General features: G+C 41.7%; 1 long non-coding RNA gene across 1 annotated transcript in view; it reads right to left on the bottom strand.

Moving 5' to 3' along the window:
• Window positions 1-7,133: 7,133 nt before the first annotated feature.
• LOC142195214 (uncharacterized) overlaps window positions 7,134-14,656 on the bottom strand; it is a 37,344-nt gene continuing 29,821 nt past the window's right edge. The window contains exon 3 of the long non-coding RNA XR_012715074.1: window positions 7,134-7,203. This is a non-coding gene — a long non-coding RNA (uncharacterized LOC142195214). The remainder of the gene's footprint in view (window positions 7,204-14,656) is intronic.

Genomic DNA, 14,656 nt, shown 5'->3' with positions numbered 1-14,656 from the left:
GTCTAGGTGATGCTGCACTGTCCTCTGCTGTTATTACTTGGAAAAACAATATTCATAGTAGTTGTGACTACAAGTATAGGAGCAAAATCAAAGATCTACCTCTTTATAAACATTTCGATACTCCACATTACTTTATGTGAATGCCATATGAAAGTATCCTTCCATTAGTACAGACATAAATTTGCATGGTGGATGTCAACTCTTTCATGCTCTGCTTGCTACCAATGTAGGTCGAACATTTCTTTCAAACATCCTCTAGAGCAGCGGTTCTCAACCCCCTTTGGGCGTTGAACGACCCTTTCACAGGGGTCGCCTGAGACCATTGGAAATCACCTATTTCCAATGGTCTTAGAAATTGAGACACCACTCCTCTATCCGTCTCCAGACGTGTTTACTCACATGCAGATACGCCCACATACAAGTACCTGGTGTGATGATATAATTGCGCCAACCCCATCACATACACCATACAGGTATACGTGACAGTTTTGGCGCCATAATGTACTTATGTGCACCAGTCACGTGTGTGTAGAGAGCACCTATTATCTTTAAAGCAGCTACTCTGTTAAAAGCAGCTACTATGTTGAAAGCAACAGTATTGGAGGTAAAAAAAAAAATTATGGGTGGGGGTCAAAACAACATGGGGAACTGTATTAAAGGGTCATAGCACTGTTAAGGTTAAGAACCACTCACTGCTCTAGAGTGTATATAGTGTAAACCGATGGCTGGTCAGGTAATGGAGGGGGTGTAAATCTCTTCCAGACTACTAAGGTGGGTGAGATAAGTAAACTCCAGAAGGAATGTTTGTTCTCAGCAGACAACTTTCGTCTGCTGAGAATTTTGGTAAATGCTCAGTATTGGGCTGGATTTTTAGGAATGGCAGGTAGGTTGGTAGTGGGACCTGTCATTCCACCCCCCTCCAGTCCACACTTTGGGGATGTTCCAGCAGCGACTCAGCTGCAGAGAGTCTGCTCATCAAGGGAGCTTAAGAAGCCAGCTCCCGCAGCAGACTTTGGGGCAGAGTTTGGCTGGAGAGCCAACAGAGAGGTCATATTTTTGGAGCTGTGTCCTGAATGATTCTACTGGCTTTTTGGATTTCTGTTATTGTAGGTGAGGTAACCTATTCTATGTTTAGTTTTTTGTATTGTTTCCTTTTGTTGCTGCACTACCTTTTTGAGTGAAAATAAACTCTACCTTTGTTTTGGACTAAAGAAACTGGACTTCTGTGTCTATGCCACCCCACCTAGCAACCCCAGACCCTGGCAATAGATATATTAATAGATTACCTTTAGTACTATTTAATGGAAATGTTTCAGTTCTGGTTAGGGCTAAATGCAGGTCTTTACTTTCAACAGATCTTGGCCGTTTTCTTGAAAAAGTTCTCCAAGATACAAGCTCTTCATTCATTACAGATAAGAGGCTCTGAAAAGAAATAATTAAATATTGGTTGTATAAAGATGTTATGTTGAGATCGCTTGACATTTTAAATTATTCATTTACCTTGTCTTTAGTTTCATGCTGGGCTAAAAACATATCCATTGCATTCTCAACAAGCTGGTAAGTGTGATTTATAAAATGTGTCATCTGTGGTGAGACCTCTGTCATGCCATCATCTATAGAAATAACACAAATTCTGAGTATAAGCCATTATCGCACTATTCTATACAATGGATGTATGATGGAGATATCACTGCAAACCTGTAGTACATCCTGTTTGCTCTGCGGTTCTTTTCCACTGATCCCAAAGCCACAGCTTCATTTTTGTTTCCATTTTCTCATATTCTAAGCTACTCATGTTTGGAGTATGCTGGATATGGAAGAAAAGGGCAAGAATGAGTAAAAATAGATCTGGTGCCTCTTTAGACTATTGACTTTATTATTATTTTTAACACTGCTAGAGCATAGATTAAAGGCTGCTAATACACAAAGGCAATAAATCAATTAACATGCTGAAAGGAGAATCCTACTCAGCCTCTTCCTTTTCCATAGAGTTGTAAATGTGAGGCTGAATAGAAATCTTATGTAAACAAGCAGTGAGATTGAAGATTAGGAGCAAGAAAACATTAGGGTGCTTTCACACTGAGTATACGCTCAGCTCATTCTGAACGTAAAACCCGTTCAGAATGATCACGTACAAAGCAGATCCCATTCATTTCTATGGGTGCCGGCATACATGGGCTCCCCATTGAAATGAATGGGCGGCTTTTTTCCCTATTGCTTTCAATACGCGCGTATATTGCACCATTTCAAAGCTAGCCACTTACTAATTCCCCCATGTTTCTAACTTGTTTATGAATGCTGTTGGCACTGTCCTGCTTCCGCACTGCAGTAAAATGGCAAATTTCTTAAAAAATGTAAATTTTCACTTTGTACATTTAATTTTGGGAAGCACTCTTGGGCTCAATATAACAACATCCCTTGAGAAATTCCTTGAGGGGTGTAGTTTCTAAAATGGGGTCACTTTTGGGAGGGTTTCCATTGTACTGATACTTTAGGGGCCCTGCAAATATGAAATGACACCTGAAAACTATTCTAGCAAAATCTGCCCTTTCTATTCTGAGTTAGGCCATGTACTCATAAAACATTTTACGATCAAATATAGGGTATTGCCATGTTCAGGAGAAATTGTGTAAAGAACTGTGGGGTGCTTTTTCTCATTTAAAGGGGTATTCCCATAACTCTTGTTCTGTAGCCTGAAGACTCTGTACTCTCTTCGCTTCCTGGATTTCTCGCACATTGGTGGGCGGGGTTTAAATTTCTCTGCTATCTGCTATGATCCACAGTATGACGCTGAAGTGGAAAATTATGTAGCGGAGCTGGATTTGAGACAGCTTGCATTACATACAGAGGTAACGGACTCCTTATCTCAGCCCTTATCAGCCAATTTCAATTAAACCGGCTGATAAGTGGAAAAGCTGAAAATAGACAGCACAGTAATCCCGGAGCTCTCACCTCCCCCTCCCCTATATGAGGAGCTCCGTTGCTTGTCAGCCCCTCCCTCCCCCCCTGAGAGCAGGCAGCTATATCACTTGTCAAATGAGCAGATAATCCCAAGGGCCAGTGTCAACAATGAAGTGAATAAATTAAGATAGCAGCCAAACGAAGCAGTTTTGATAAAGCAATGTATTTAGGAAAAGTCTTATATCCACATAAACTAGCAGTATGGATAGGATCCTTGTTATGGGACAACCCCTTTAACCCTCTGTATAAGTTAAAAAAAATGGGACTAAATAGACTGAAAGAAATATTAAAATTGTATTCCCAATGCTAATAAAATTTGTCAAACAGCTGTGAGGTCTAAATGCTGATTATATCACTTGATAAATTCTATTAGCGGTGTAGTTTCCAAAACAGAGTCACCATTGTACTCTTATTTTAGGGGCTTTGCAAATATGAAATGGTGTCCAAATAATGTTCTTTCCATTCTGAGCCCGCCATGTACCTATATAGCAGTTTAAGACCACATATGGGGTATTTCCATATTTAGGAGAAATTTTTAACAAATGGTGGGGTGTTTTTCTCCTTTAACACCTTGTGAAAATGAAAACTTTGGAGATAAATTGACGTTTAAGGAATTTTTCATTTATACACCCAAATTTTAATAAAAATTGTAAAACAGCTGTGGGTCAAAATGCTTAATGAACCCCTTGATAAATTTCATGAGTGGTGTAGTTCTCAAAATTTCACTTTTGGAGGGTTTCCTTTGCTTTAGTGCTGTAGGTGCTCTGCAAATGAGGCATGGCACTTGAAAACTATTCCAGCAAAATCTGCTTTTCAAGTATGTAGTGTCGCTTCTTCCTTCTCGTGTGCTGCTGTGTGCCCAAAGATCAATTTACATCCATATGTGGGGTATTTTCATGCTCGGGAGAAATTGCATAACAAACTGTGAAATGCATTTTCTCTTTTAATCCCATATGAATGTGTTCATTTTAGGACTAAATGAACATATTATTGAAAAAAAAAAAAAAGGATCTAAATTTCAACTACATATTGTTTTAAATCCCATGAAATCCTTAAAGTGATAACTAACTTCCCAAATACTGTTTTGAATTATTTGAGGGGTGCAGTTTAGAAAACGGTGATTTAGGGGGGGGGGGGGTTTCTAATATATAGGGCTTTAAAATCCCCTTCACAACTGAAGTGATCCCTAACAAAAGGATTTGGGAAATTTTCTTGTAAATTTTCTTGTGACCACGATTGTTACAATGCCTGTTACCAGACATCCACTATTAATAACAGGAGTGGACTAAAGGCATAAGGCCCACTGAGGGATTCACCGGTTCCCTGGTGAGTGAGTCCGACCCTGGGGAAAAGAACATGAAAGTTCGATCCACTGGGTTTCTAACTCGCCATAGGTCAAAAAAGTATGGGAACAGAATAAATTATGAAAGTCCCTAGTCAGACGAGATTGAACGTGTAGAAGGGGCCTATCCGTTATCGACATAGGAACAGAATCTGAACATTGGAAATGTAAACGTTACATAGAAGTATAGGTTGGCCATGTATGAGACCTTCAAGTATAATGAAGTGACCCTGATGATTAATATTTCCATCCTCACTTTACGGCTGCTATGAAAGGCAAATTAGGAAGTGGGGAATTAATGTCAGGCAAAATGTAATGTGGCCACATCTACCTGGAGAGACCAGAGCTCACATTGTACAAGGCACACTTTTGATTGAAGCCCAGGCCCTTAACATTCAGAGTGACATAGTTAACCTTTGGAGTCTAAGGGAAGGGAAGGAGTATTGCACATGTAGGAGTGAATCTCATCCATCCTGCAGAAGAACAGCAGATCTTCATGTCTCAAAATGGCAGAAGTAGTCAGCAAAAATTCAAAATCTGGCCACGGATCTCTAGACCTAGGAGGGTCAGAAGGAAGGAAAGAGGAGAAGAAAGAGAAAAAAGACCAAAGACACAGGCAGGGAAAACATAACATGCAAACTGTTAACTTGGAAATGAGTTCCAAGTGGGGATTTTAACTGCTTAGAACCTGTGGTCAAACATGACCATGGCACCTAAGGAATTTTGCCGTTCATCAGCCCAACGTGGTTTGTCCTGGGGTGCCAATATGTATTTTTGTCAGCCCGGTGTCTGTGGCCTCCCTCCCACGTTAGACCCGACTGGCAGTGGCGATGTTTAATGGGTGGATATAATTTACATTACTTAACTACTTTGGAGGTCACATACTTAGTTGCTTAAAGAGGTTTTCCCAACATACAATGTTTTAAAAACAAAACAAAAACTATGTAGTTAAACCCTCTGCACAGTACCTATGACCACCCACCCCCTATGTGCCCTCTCTTTCAAGATCTTCACCCCAATAGCACCAATACATGTTCAGCTTGCAATGGCCAAAGTGGGCTGTCCAAACTATAGAGCATGAGACGGCCTGCTTACTTGTAAAAAATACATTTCCCATGTATACCTTGTTTTGTGTAATTGCACTGGCTATTTCTCCTAGTAGAAATCATTCATGCACTGTATATGCTCCATCTATTAGGCAGCATTCACACTGAGTAACGCTGGCGTTTTTTGTGCTTATTTGGGCACGTAGCACCGAGTAAACGCCGCGTAGACGCTGCGTTTGCGCCGCGCTATTTTGCGGTAGCGTTGTACGGCGCAAACGCGGCGCTACGTGCCCAAATAAGCACAAAAACGCCAGCGTTACTCAGTGTGAATGCTGCCTTAGGATGGCACATGCGTGTTATCTAACCCTGATCTACTAAGCAGTAGAGATGAGCGAGTAGTGTTCGATCGAGTAGGTGTTTGATCGAATACTACGGTATTCGAAATACTCGTACTTGATCGAACACTACCAGCTGTTCGAACTTTAAGGTTCGATACAGAACCAGCGTTGATTGGCAGAATGCTATACATTCTGCCAATCAACGCTGGTTCTTCTCTTACCTTTAGAAGTCTTCTCCGTGCAGCGTCCCCGCGGCGTCTTCCGGCTGGAATTCACTCTGCCTAGGCATCCGGCCTAGGCAGAGCCGACTGCGCATGCGCGGGCATGCCCTCGCATGCGCAGTCGACTCTGCTCAGGCGTCGGGCCGGGCAGAGCCGACTGCGCATGTCCACGCATGCGCAGTCGGCTCTGCCTAGGCCCCGATGCGTAGGCAGAGTGAATTCCAGCCGGAAGAAGACGCGGGGGCGCTGCGCCGGGAGAAGACTTCAAGGAGAATCCAGCCCGACCGTCACTTGTGGACTTGATAAGTATAATTTTATCGAATTTTGCGTACCCCTGAAACGAGCATTTCCCCCCATAGACTATAAAGGGGTTCGAAATCCGTTCGAACAGTCGAACAGTGTGCGGCTGTTCGAATCGGATTTCGAACCTCGGACATTTTAGTGTTCGTTCATCTCTACTAAGAAACAATAGGAAAGTGAAAAAAAACAAACTGGGCACACTTATCCTGAATGAAGATTGGCTACAGGTCTATCATATCATATTGTGGTAGGGATAGGAGGATTTCATTGGGTTTTTTCTAATGGTAAATACACTTTTGCTATTTGCTTTCAAAAGGTATTTTGTAACTTACTTTTTACATATGAAATACCATGTTTCTCCCAAAATAAGCCCTACCCTGAAAATAAGCCCTAGCTTGGTTTTGCAGGGTATTTGGAGTATGCTTGAAATATAAGCCCTACTCTAAAATAAGCCCTAGTTACAGTCAGCGCATCCAGCACTAGATTATGTCACGTGAAGTCATGGAGACAGAGAATAGGCATACCGTAGCTCCCAACCACCTGGACAAGTGCCCTGCTACCCCTCACCACGGCAGGGTAAAATCTGCTCTTAAGTTCCGCCTCTCTTTACAGAAAGAGAGGTGAAAACTCCTCGAACAGAATACCCAACACAAATATAAACTGACCCTAACTGCACTTGTTGCTCAGGAACTGTGCTATAATAAGTAGAGTGACGTGTGTAAACAGATGTTAAGAACTTAAAAAGAGGACCTTTCACTACTTCCACCAATTCAAGTGTACTGTATTAAAATTATCTAATTAATATCTAAGGTACTTTATGAAAAATAATGTGACTTGTTATGACTTACCAGTAGGCTAGGATCATTTGGATATTCACTAAAATGGTTCTGTACAAAGTTATTTCCTAGTAATTTGAATACCATTTGCCTTTTCTTGGGATTATCAAGTATCGACTGTATATTTTTAGCATAGGTGACAGCAACCCTGGTACACACCTGCAAAGAAAAGGAATAACATTTTTGAGAGTTTGCACAACTAAGAAGACAAACCAATATTAACGTGCAATCTTCAGTGCACTGTAATCTGCAGTGAAATTCAACTTTTATTCCGTATTCAAATTAACTGTTGGGTGCCGCATGTACCAAAGTTCCCATTTTTTTTGTAGTCATCACCCAGCACAGCCAAAAATAAAAAGACATGTCTCCTGGACAGAGATTCATAGCAACCACAATTGTGTTCATGGAAAAAAAAAATAATTTCTCAGCAATATAAGGTTAAGTTCACACAGGGTTTTTTGGTGCGAAACCTGAGGTGGAGGCCGCCTCAGGTTCCGGACCAAAAACCAGGTAGCCGCGACTGAAAGCCGGTGCACTGCACCGGCATCCAGCCGCGCACTCCGCTGCAGATTAGGCCCAATGAATGGGCCTAGTCTGGAGGAGGGAGAGTCTTCAGGAGGAATCGTGAGGTGAAATGGCCTGAAGAATGAGCATTTTGCTTCTTTTTCCGGGAGCCGGAACAAACTGGCTCCCAGAAAAAAAGACCTGAGCGACTTCCATTGATTTCAATGGGAGCCGTCTTTTTGGTCAGGATTTTGAGGTGGATACGGCCTCAAAATCCTGACCAAAAAACTCCATGTGAACTTACCCTAACTGCTTTTTGATACAAGTAAAGTGTGTTATTCAAACAAGAGTAGTGTAAGGTACATTGAAATATAACTTTTATTAGGTATACTCTAAAAGTCAATAAAAATATCTTGAATAGTCAAGTATATAAAAATAGGGAGTTCTGAAGCAATTAGTAGAAAAATTAGTGTGATGTATAATAAATTGAAGGTGTAGATCACCCAGGCTATTAAATTGCACACTCTAGCCTAGATATTTGTTTGATCAGTGTAACACAGGGATATAATAAATCCCAACTACACCATGCCAGCACACAGCCCAATTGCTAGGGCCAATATCATACCAGCACGCAGCCCAATTGCTAGGGAAGATACACACACTAACTGGGATCAGTAAAGGACCGATCAGAACCCTAACTGACCACTGACTTGAGGGCCCACATTACTCCCCCAGAACTAAGTCTAGCAATCACAAGCAAAAGATTCATACAAGTCACATTGGTGACTCAATAGCACACACAGCAGTCCTACAAGTTTCGCTTGACGAGTTTCATCTGGTATATTCAACCAGTTCATCAGAGGCTAAACGGACCTAAGGACGGGAGCGGTAGCGATCCGTCTCCCGTATTAGTTAGACAAGCGTGATGCATATAGTTTGCCTGTCAGCTATGATGTGAAGCCTGGCGGCTTCATCTGAATTATTCAACCAGTTCATCAGAGGCTAAACGGACCTAAGGACGGGAGCGGTAGCGATCCGTCTCCCGTATTAGTTAGACAAGCGTGATGCATATAGTTTGCCTGTCAGCTATGATGTGAAGCCTGGCGGCTTCATCTGAATTATTCAACCAGTTCATCAGAGGCTAAACGGACCTAAGGACGGGAGCGGTAGCGATCCGTCTCCCGTATTAGTTAGACAAGCGTGATGCATATAGTTTGCCTGTCAGCTATGATGTGAAGCCTGGCGGCTTCATCTGAATTATTCAACCAGTTCATCAGAGGCTAAACGGACCTAAGGACGGGAGCGGTAGCGATCCGTCTCCCGTATTAGGTAGACAAGCGTGATGTTTTTAGCTTTGGTTTTTTTTGTTGCTCCAGCACAGTGTATGGACCTGGAAACCTCTTTGAAAAACACTAGTGGTTTTTGAAGCGGATTTTGCAAAAAACGCATCAAAAACCGTGCCAAAAAAACGCATCCCATTGACTTCAATCGGTTTTTCCAGGCAGAATCCGCCTGAAGATAGGTCAGCTCGCTTTTTTTTTCCACTAGCTGAAAAAAAAACACTAGCAGAAAAAAAAGCTAGCGGCTCCCATTGAAATGAATGGGAGACATTTTTGCAGGTGGATTTTGAGGCGGATTCCGCCTCAAAATCTGCTGGCAAAAAACTCTGTGTGAACTAGCCCTAAATGCTAGAAAAACCTTATAGTGGTTATAAAATAAGCATAAGGGTCCATTCATACGGAGTAAACGCACGCTCATTTTGGCAAAATACACGTGTAAATATAAAACTCCCATTGACTTCAATGACATTTTTTACACGTGTAAAAAACCTGTCACATTTTTTGGCGCGTTTTTTTACATGTGTAAAAAATGTAATCGAAGTCAATGGGAGTCTTATTTTTACATGTGTATTTTGCCAAAATGAGCGCGCGTTTACTCCGTGTGAATGGACCCTTATGCTTATTTTATAACCACTATAAGGTTTTTCTATCATTTAGGGCTAGAAAAAGTTTAGCTTAGTGTACATGAGTGCTGCATTAGATTGGTGTACATGAGTGCTGCATTAGATTGGTGTACATGAGTGCTGCATGGTTCTAAATTGATCTGATTGCCTGTACTGACCAATGTACTTCACTAAAAGTGCCTACAAAGGACACATGAACATTATATGAATGGCTGGGTGTATGGGGCTTTTTTGATATGCTGTGGTCGTGCTAATTGGGAGGTGGTTTTGATGTGGGAGTACGGGCCTTCCTTGGGAATAGATTACACCCGAATGCACTATGAGAGGAATGACCTGGTTATTTATGGGCAACATCATCACGTGTAATTTTAAGTAGAATTAGTACAGAACTAAACTGAAGGTAAATGCTACTACTCAAATTCATTCTGTGCTTCTTCTCTTTTTTAAATCAATCTACTTATTGCAGAACACCCTATCCACAGTACTCCACTGTACTTCAGTTATCTCTCATGGCCCCATTGAAATGAATGAATTGGGAACTGATACATACATCCCAGTTACAGGTGGAATACAGCCTCCAAATCTGAAATACTTCTTCAAGTCTGTCTCTGGAAGATCAAATGATCACCAGGCTAGATGGAAACCACATCATGTCTGTAAATAACATCCAGCATCTCAATGTTATTTACCAATGCAACAATCTAATAGCAAGTCACATGAACCACGGTCAAGTTGAAAATGCAACTGCTATAAAAGGATTGGAGAGTACTTGGATCTTCAGATTGACAATAAAATAACTCCAAATTAACTGCTTTGTATAAGTCTCTAATAGGCATGTACCATCTTTGTATCGTTAAATTAGCGTACTTATGCCCATGAGGTTGGTAAACTACCATGCTCCTTTCCAATATGGTAACTGTAACTTTGCTGTAGCTTCCCCTCATCATGATTACAATCCTGGTAGTTTTGTGTGTGTTTTTTATTGTCTAATTAACTTTTTCCTTACTCGTTATGTCTGGATGCATTAGTAGTGATATACTTGACCTCAATAATAGCATCAGGAGGATACTTTTGTTTATTTAATTCCAGTTTTCATCTCCCTACTGGTTGACCACCACTTGGTTGTCTGAAGAAGGTTACAAGAAGCTCTATGGTTTGTTAATACGGTTGCTGTAGTAACTTTACACGCTGTAGCAACTTTTCCCTAAGCCAGTGTCACCTGTATGGGTGGTGACTGCAGGAGTGGGGTAGAAGTAAACTTCAGGTGCTTGCGCCCAAAGTACTTGGACACACAGTATCCTGAAGGGGATGTCTCACCACATGCCAGGTTTCAACTGCATCCTAGGGTGAGTCCAAATGGATGTGATATGTGGTTAATGGTGTGGGTGGAGTTAGGAGCATTTGAGGATCAACATTGTTGTGCCCCTTTCCTAGGAGTTCACATGTAACTAGGCAGTCTAGTGCTGCACTGTGTTGTGCATTTCTCAAGGGTCCTGTATGATTAATTTTCAGCTTTACCTCACAGGAAGGAGGAACCCTTTATGGAGAGCAATATCTAAGCCCACAGAATTCGTTTCCCCGAGGAGTCCCTGTGTCCTGTAATGATATGTACACCAGGATTTGATGCACCAGGACCATTTGGTTAAGGGCTAGCAAGGTACTGCCTTTGCAGGAATGACTCAGGGTGGTTAGCGAATAATGTAAGGGCTTTATAGGGTCAGTCCCCAGCGAGTGGTGACTCCCATTACCGGTAGTTGAAGTGTCTGAAGTACCTCCCACACATGAAATGGCACTACCTGGCATGGCTGTTAAAAATCCAACTATATATGAACCACAACAATAAGATTGTGCCAATTTGTGTTCATGTACTACTGTCATTTTAGTGCATTGCAAAACTTGCCTTTTGTACATGTGGTTTTTACCGCTGCATTATTCATGTAGTACTGCCTATGAATTTAGTGGTGTTGCAATAACTGCCTTTTACACGTGTGGTTTTTGTAAGTATGCTACTTATGTAGTATTTCCTGTCATTTTGGTGAGTTAGAAAAACTGCCTTTTCCACATGTGGTTTTTAGCAGTGCATCACTCCTACTGTTTGTCACTCTGGTTGCCACTGTGATGGTCAGGGTGTTATCCATTGTGGTTTCTAATCACATGGACATTGGATGCTCTACTCGGGGGGGGGGGGGGGGGTATCTTCAATTAAAAGTTATGTTGAATTGATGTTTTTGTAGTTAAAATCTGGAACCCTGTACTTGTCTGTGCCACGTAATCAATTTTCTTATACAATGCTCTTTCTCTTCAGTTATGTTGGTGGAGGCTCTATTATAACAAAATGTATTGTATCATTGTTCATATATTTATGCAATATCAACCACAAGGATATCACATGCTCACAATCTTCACCCACATTTTCCACTTTCACACTCACTTTCATACCACTTCTGACCTACATACACAGTCCATCTCCCTTCCTTTTAGCCCTGTCTTATAATATTGAATGTAAAACCCACAAAATTAACAGCTCAATCATGTAAGGAATACAGCCATATCTCAGCCCCATCAACTACATCAATGGTTTACCTGGACCAGGGCCTCAAGCTCCCCCAGTTCGCTTGCTAGACTTCTGGCTTTTGTGAACATACACTTTAACTTGACATCCAAGTTCACACATAAATTTCCGGAAATGAGTATTCTTGAAGATTTATGGCCAGATTCGACTATACTATTCGGTTGTAAGAAATGTATTTCCCTTTAAACTGTTCTAGTCCCTCCCACCTCCAATCGACTGGCCCTCCCCTCTCATTCCGAGTTTAAATACTCCACCACCCATGCTAGAGTTCTCTTCCCAGCACAAGAGACCCCCCATACATTCTGTTTAATAGAGCCTGTACCCCACTGAAAAGTCAGCCCAGTGCTCTAGAAACCCAAACCCTTCTTTCCTGCACCAAAACTTGAGCAATGCATTAAATTCCATAAGGCTGAGTTCACGCAGAGTTTTTTGGTCAGGATTTTGAGGCCGAATTTGCCTCAAAATACTGACGAAAAAGACGGCTACCACTGAAATCAATGGGAGCTGGTCAGGTCTTTTTTCCAGGAGCCATTTCCTGAAGACACTCCCTCTTCCCGACTAGGCACATTCATTGGGACTAATCCGGAGCGGAGTGCACGACTGGATGCCGATGCACTGCACCAGCATCCAGTTGCGGCTACCTGTTTTTCGGTCTGGAAACTGAGGCGGCCTCCGCCTCAGTTTGCAAACCAAAAAACCCCATGTGCACTCAGCCTAAGATCCCTCTGCGTTTCCTGTGTTGTGCATGGCACAGGAAGAATTACAGAGAATACAACTTTGGACGTTCTTCCCTTAAGCTTAGAGCCCAGTTCTCTAAAACTATCAGCAAAGCGCCTCCACCTACCATTTATTCTGTTATTGGTACCCACATGGACCACAATTGCCACAGCTCCTCCCAGCAAAAAACCTATTTCCACCACATGTCAGACCCTGATAACCAGGGAGGCAGCAAACCATTAGGACGAAGCAGTCTTGGAGACAAATGATTCTTCCTGATTAAAATCCCCTATAGCCACTAACTGCCTTACCTCCTGCTACTAGTTGGACTGTCCTCCCCGGCTGTTAATATCTGCTACGGATGGATTTTCGGACACTGATATCCTCACATCAGTACCTAACTTTGTTTGGATAAACAGAAAAAGGACTTTCTTTTCTTGTAACTTCTTCCACTCCTTCGATCTGTATTCACTCATTGTCTGGTCTTCCTGATGTCCTTCTAGCTCTCCAACCTCCATATTTTACCCACTGACTGCTTGCTCAGTAAGCAAGCTCTACTCAAGATTGTCAGTTGCCCTCAGTGTTGCATTCTGCTCTTCCAGATCTCTAATTTGAGCTTCCAGATGGGCAACATGCTAACATTTGCCACAGCAGTATTCACCCTTAAACTCTTGCTCCAGTAATGCATACATATAACATACTGAGCACCGTAGTAAATCGAATCCTGCTAGCCAGTATCAATCTTTAATAAACAAATTAAATAATTAAAGTAAGTTACTTACAGTTATGTTCATTCAAGCCCATTGTGAGCAAGTCCTGTGAATCCATGGCTTCTAATAAAAGCACTTGGGCACAATAACCCATCCCCTCAATTAGGTGCCAAGAAATTATTAAAAAGTTTTTAAATTGTGTCAGTAGTTCTAACACAAATGGCACACAGTAAAGAAAGTTGCTATACTTAATGAGCAATATAACCAACCAGACGACAAACAGGAACACTGAGTTTTGCATTGACTTGCAGGGCCAATTGGAAGATGATTCACTGACAGGCTAGTGTGTACAAATGTTTAGTCCCTCAATGGGAAGGTCAATTGCTACAATGTTAAAATTTGGGGGACAGAAAAACCAAGTGTCTTTATTGGGCAAATACGAGAGTCGTGCAAAAACGTGTTCTGTGAAACAAGCAAACGCACAATCTACGGACCGCAAAAAACTGGGGTATGAATTTCCTTTTCAGCAATGTGAAAGACTGGTATCAAAATATAGGAAGTGTTTGGATGTAATTACTACTGCTAAATGAAGAACTGCATATAGTTGTTAATTGAAGTAATGAGAGGAGGTAATACTATTTGATATTTTACTCAACTCCTTTGGGCCTCTGCTTACTATATTTAGGAGTCTGAAGAGACCTAAAGTATAATAATGGCAGTTCTGGTTCAAATGTGTTGAGTCCAAACAGAACTGTCAGGGGAGGTTTGCCCATATACTTACCTTCAGTAGATTCCCGTGCCCTGCAACAATAAACAACTGTACTAGCAGATGCTGATAGAGTTGATTACAAGGCTGGATAATAATGGGCGCAAATGTGTAAATATTTGCTGCTGGGTCCCCTTGTAGCCATGGGCCCTGGGCAACCACACATTTCACCCTTATTATAATCTGCCCCTGAGTAGGTGTGCAAATACGTGATACAGTTCTCTAGTAGGGTTGAGCCGATCTTGAGATTTCAGAATCGTTTTTAAAATCCGATTATTTTTCATTCGAACCCGATCCCAACTCCGATCCTAATGCAAGTCAATGGGATTTTTTTTAATAATCGAAGATCGGATTTTAAAAACGATCCTATTAACTACACA

The sequence above is a fragment of the Leptodactylus fuscus genome, chromosome 2 (genome assembly GCF_031893055.1).
Source record: "Leptodactylus fuscus isolate aLepFus1 chromosome 2, aLepFus1.hap2, whole genome shotgun sequence".
In the NCBI taxonomy this organism is placed as follows: Eukaryota; Metazoa; Chordata; class Amphibia; order Anura; family Leptodactylidae; genus Leptodactylus; species Leptodactylus fuscus.
The sequence above is the reverse complement of the archived record's forward strand: the minus strand, read 5'-3'. Positions and strand labels throughout refer to the sequence as shown.